Here is a 6,100-nt window from a genome sequence, read left to right as displayed (position 1 = left end):
AGAGAGAGAGAGAGAGAGAGAGGAATGATGGGCTAATTGTGTTCAAAGCAAATGATATTTTCAGAAGGCTTAATGCCAGTGGGATTTTACTCTAATGACAGTGGATTTTTAATGCAAGCATTCACTATGTATTTTAATCGCCCTTTGCAATCTCAGCCCTATAAGCCAAAAGTTATTCCCTTTCTATATTTCTTTTATTAGTGCAAATGTGCTATATCTCCATCCCCTTCCCCTCCCCTCTATCTCTTGTTCCATTTCTTATTTTCTTTAAGCCTATATTTGTACTTTCCATTATTTTTCTTTTATTTCACTCTTCCTTTAGCTTTCAGGTACCTCCCATAAGAAAAATCATGTGTTGTTTAAGCCTGTGTTTCTGAATCATTTCACTTGACAATATGATCTTAAATTTTATCAATTTTCCTCCAAATGACTCATGTTTAGGTCTCCGGTGCGTCCACTTTCCTATTATGACCCACATTTCCTCTTCCTTTCTGCCTTATGGCAGAAAAGTAGAGTGTCCCATTGCTTGTAAGTTCTACATTTGCTTTATTCTTTCTTCTGCTGATAGATATATAGGCTGCTTTCAAGCTTTTGCTGTTATAAGTTATGCTGCTCTAAACATGTGTCAATGTACTATGATGTCTTTAACTCTTTTGGAAACATATATATAAGAGAAATATCTGGGTCTAATTGAATTTGTACTTTTATTCTTTATTTTTAGGAATCCCCATACTGGTTTGCACACTAACTTGCCTTTGCATCCACAATGTCGACAGCTTCTTTCTTTCTTCTCTGCAGTCATGCCAGCTTTCGTCATTATTTGATTTCTTGATTAAAGCTATTATTCTTGGTGTCAGAACAAAACTCAGTTTTGTTTTAATTTTCATTTATTTAATGGCTAAAGCTGTTGAATGTTTCTTTAATCATTTGTGGACCATTCATACTTCTTCTGAGAAATTTCTTTTCATTTCACTTGCCCAATTTTTGATCAGGTCTTTGAACCTGGGTGATACTGTGGTTTGGGGAGGTGAAATTTGAGTGAGTGCTGTCATTTACAAAACAGACCATTCAAAACAGGGGGCAATTCTTCCTCCGCCTACTACACACAGGAAAGGATGCGCGAACAGCCAGGCTCTGAGTGCGGTCCGTCTTCAGTCCTAGATCACAAGCAGACACAGATGGCAGAAAAGTAAGTCTCCCAAAGAACAAAAGAGTGAAAACAAATACCAATTACTTTTCCCTCTTTATTTTCTTCTAGAAAGACACTATCTTGGAAAGACCAATAACATGTACGATCATAACCATTAATGATATGTCCTTCATGAAGACTAGATGTGTTACAGCTTAAAAACTGAGATTTTGGAAAAGTACAATTTAGATAAAAAATAGAATGTACGAGGTGTGTGCCTTATCTCCAGGAATAAAAAATGTTTCTGTTTCAACAGTTTCAGATTAGTTGCATATTTTATGTTATTATTTTAAAATGTTCTTTACTGGTTATTTTCCTTTCTCTCACTTTCCTCTTTCCTTTTCCAATTTGGTGTATGTGGAAACAGTCTTCAAACTTGCTAATAAGAGGTAGTTAAATTCTATGTGAATATTTCTAAGTTACTATGATACACCACTTCTTATTCCTCTGGCCCACAGTGTAAATGTTGATTCCCAAAGGAGAACTCTTGGCACAGCTCTACTGGAGACATTTAGAAAACTCAAGACAGTTGCCTTTTACTTATTCCTCCCAATTTATGGTTATATACTGAGTTTACATGCCATCTATACCAAACATAGTATTTAAGAAAATATTTCAATAAATAGCTTTAATGTCTCATGGCTATTTTTTCTAAATTTAATATTACTATAAATTATCTCCAGTGTTATTATAAATTTTCTTTTTTTTAAACAAAATCTTTCAGTCATGTTTTGGGAAGATATCAATCTTTTAGAAAAAGCTATCTAATCAGAGCTTTTCCAAATGACCCAAAGTGGCTAAAGAAAATCTGAGGGCATAAATCCCTTGGACCCAGGATCATGCGCTCAGTGATCTCTGCTGTTTCACATGTGCAAATTTCCTCTGTGTGGTTCCTGCCCTCGAGAGTACTCTTCCCATTCTTTCTGATTAACTCTCCTCAAGTCCATGTACAAAGCAGCTCTCCCACAACTCCTTTCTAAATCCCAGAGCACATTTGAAACCTTTCCCTTGTTCTCCAGCCTGTTTGACATGGAGCTCGATTTGCATTTATCCCATTTTTCCTTGTGTTACAGAATTCTTTTCTCAACTGGCTGATAAATTCATGTAGAACATAAATATCCCTCTTCACCATTATGCCAGGTGATTAATACAGAGTTTAAGGAAGATATGTAAATGATGCCTTACAGAAGAATCACACTGACTTTCTACAGAAAAATGGTTGCAGACTGCTACCCTCCTGGGTTTCCTCAACAGGTCAGGAAAGGATGATATCATTCTTTTGATACTATTTGTCTCCTGTTTCTCTTTGTTTGTGACCGTTAGCTCAATAAAGGGAAAGAATGGATTTTTTGAATGGGCCATTTGTCATTGGTGATCAAGGTAGAAGAATGAACATATCAGGTGAATTTTGAAAATATTTCACAAATCAGAATTGTTAAAACTAGGCACAAAATGAATATTTAGTGATAATCCTTCTTGGAACATACTAAGGTCATTAAACTGTAAAATTTTAAAGAATTGAATATTTAAAAATTAATTCCAGAAATGATTTATTTAAAATATTTTATAGTGAGATAGCTCAGCAGACAAAGCACCTGCTTACACAAGTGCAGGGGTCATGGTTTGATCCCTGGCACTGCATGCCATACCAGCCCAGCCCCCAGGTGTGCTGAGCCAGGGACTGAGTCCCTGTGTGGTGGTACGTTCCTGTAATCCCAGTGCTAGGGAGGCTGAAAACAGGAGGATCACTCAAGTTTGAGTTGCACAAAAATCCAAAACAAAACAAACAAACAAAAATAAGAAAACTAAAACAAGAAAATAATAATAAAATATTTTATAGATTTTCAATTTCAAATTTCATTAAATATTGTTACATAATGGAGGAAAATAATTTGGAATTCTGTATAAGCCTAAATTTTCTGAAAGGAATACAAATTGATCCAAATTCACTTGCAAATAAAATCATGTTGTAATAAATAAAAATATAATTGCTAATAATGAATATTTCATATTTCTACATAAATGTATAATTAACCGACTCTTCTTTTACAAAGTGAAATAGTGTTACATGGTATTTCTGAATGTTTATTTCTTATACATTTAAAAACCTAGGAAAGTGTTGAATTATTTCTTTTTCATATTGTGATTAAAATCACTGTGCCCATTTATATCTGTAGCTCTGGTTATGATAAGACAATACCAGCATAGAATCACTTAAAAAACCGTCAGTAATGTATTTATAGCTGCCACTGGAATATCTTATCAATTTTTTTAAGGAACATAAGCATTAAGTGTAGTAGTGAAGGAATCTCGAGCCTTTATTTGGATGGATGATTAGCACACAGATTTTGAACAGCTAGGCAACCTCTTCGTATACAAAAGCTTATAAATTGCAATGAGACATTTCATAGTCACCAGAGTTTTCTTTAGCTTTGAACCATACTGACACATTTTGATAGTGCTCCTAAGATTTGAAGTGTCCCTTCCAATACAATATTATTCTGCAAATTTAACTTTACTATTAAATAATTGATAAATCACATCTAATTCAGTAGTTACAAGACTGATTTTGTGGAGGTTGTTGCCAAAACAACTTACAAATCTTAGAATATATTCAAAGAAGTACATGTTATATGATGTTTAAATCAAACAAATGTAATTTTTTTTTTTTTTTTCCGGAACCAGGGATTGAACTCAGGCCCTTGCGCTTGCCAGGGAAGCGCTTACTCCACTGAGCCATCTCCCCAGCCCCAACAAACAAATGTAAATTTAATAAATTTAAATTTCTCCTTTCTATGTACTTAACAGAATTAGCTTATACGTTTCCTACAAATACTTTGTTGTAATTAAATTTTCTTGAAGTCACAAACTTCATTCCAGTTTCCTTCTACAAACCATTGTGTTTTACTTCTCTCACAACTTAAATTTTTATGCAAGTATATTCCTATTTCCTGATATTTCCACATACAGTAATTACCTTTGTAAGCAAAAATAGCTTAAAATAAAGGAGAACACATTTTCAGTTCTAGTTAATAATAATCTATTGATCTGTCAATAAGCCTGAAGGTCATGTGCATCTCCTCCTTTCATCTTTCAGACACATGGCTATGCTTTCATATAACCTATAGTCAGCTGATGACATAAGAATGTTATTGCATATAATTTTAATGCATTTAATCAATGATGTATTCTTTCTACTGAGATATGTCATGAGAGCTGCTCTTACACAAATCTTCCAGAATGCTCTTACACTTAGAGATGTTTCCGTATCCCACTATCCCAAGATGCTGCCTTACTGAGAATGACCAGAATCTGCACAGTTTCTGTCAGAAATTGGCTTCCATACATCTTCTTTGACATTAGTCAGAAGCAACACATCATTAGTCAGTGCAGTTACAAGGGTAGAAATACTCGGTGTCTTGACTCGGGTCCATTTTCTAATTCCATTTCTGTCTCTGGTTGGCAGTGTTTCTCTTCATGTTCTTTCAATCCATTAACTACTGTGTTTGTTTTGTCAAAAGGACTGTGTCCTATTTTCTTCCTGCTTCAAGAGCATGATCGTTAGCATTCAATGGTTTAGTATGAAGGCCTCAATAACTCAAGGTTGTACCAAGAGCAGTTAAGCAATAGGTTCTCTGAGTACTAGGATATGATTTTGGATGTAGCCTAAGACTGACTGAAACCATCGCAGAAAAATAAAATCAAATGAGAGATTTTCAAGATGGTTGGAAAGAAAGCAGAAGGTTCTGTGTCATGTAATTATGTCTGTCTTTGTCTAGACTTGTACTGTTGATGTCTCACCTGCATCTCAGTAGGACGTCACCAGGGAGATTGTAATTCCCTTTTCCCTTCCCATGAGTTTACCTGCTGAAAACCTAAATTCCTCAGTTCGAGGATCTCATGGGCCAAACAGAGATAAATGGTCCCCATCGCTGCTGCCAAAGGACAAGGAGAAAGTTGCGGTGCGTCAGCTTCATTCTAAAGAATAATATTTTCCCCTGAACTGATCATAATAATATGGGATTCTTCAAACCAGGAGCATCTTCAAATGTTACATGTTTTGATCTAAATTTCTCTCTCTCTCTCTCTCTCTCTCTCTCTCTCTCCTCTCTCTTTCTGGTTTGTTTATTTTTTTTTTTTTATGTTTTTGGTGCAGTGACTGCAAAGCTCGGACTCGTAGTGATCCTCCTGTTCTCAGCCTCCCCAGAGCTGGGCTTATGGGCATGCGCCACCACGCCCAGACTCCTTCACCAGCTCAGTGCCCCCAGGGGCAGGGTCTAAATTTCACTTGATCTAAAGCCTAATGTCACATTCTTTTATTAAGTTTCATAAATTTCTTCAGTGTGCCTACACTTAACATGTAGTTCCCTGTTTCCATGAAATTTATAACAGATTCATCAAATAAAGCGTATAATTTATAAAGCCATGTGACCTATTTCATTATGTAACAGTATCTTTTAACTATAAGGAGTTTTAATTTTGATGGAGAAAGGCCTTTTTTTTTTTTTGATCCCCCACTGAAATATATTTTCAGCCACATTTCCTCCATTGTTTTCTGCAGAAATTTCACAGATTTCGCATGCATGCTTGTGTTGATGACCAAACTCTTTCTAACTCGAGAGCGTTCCAGGAAGGTAGAACTTCAGTACACATTTTTCCATATGCCTGTCCCATTGTTCCAGACTATACATGAAAATAGTACTTTTTAATGATGAGGTAGATATTTTATATTTTGGGTCAGATTTTCTATTATAACTTTTCTACCCTGGGGCTGGCAAGATAGCTCAGAGGTCTAACGTGTCTGCTTAGGCAAGCTTAGGCAGGCAGGTGAGGTGGCAGTTCAAGTCCCGGTACCACATGCTGTGCCCTCCCTGCCCTCAGAGCAGGCTGAGCCTGCCAAATAATAATAAT

At 35.8% G+C, this 6,100-nt stretch overlaps 1 pseudogene; it reads left to right on the top strand.

The window, feature by feature from the left end:
- The window catches only part of LOC101567265, a 23,272-nt pseudogene extending 18,094 nt beyond the window's left edge, over positions 1–5,178 (top strand).
- Positions 5,179–6,100: the final 922 nt, after the last annotated feature.

Source organism: Octodon degus, unplaced genomic scaffold, assembly GCF_000260255.1.
Source record: "Octodon degus isolate 3935 unplaced genomic scaffold, OctDeg1.0 scaffold00118, whole genome shotgun sequence".
Lineage (NCBI taxonomy): Eukaryota > Metazoa > Chordata > Mammalia > Rodentia > Octodontidae > Octodon > Octodon degus.
The sequence above is the reverse complement of the archived record's forward strand: the minus strand, read 5'-3'. Positions and strand labels throughout refer to the sequence as shown.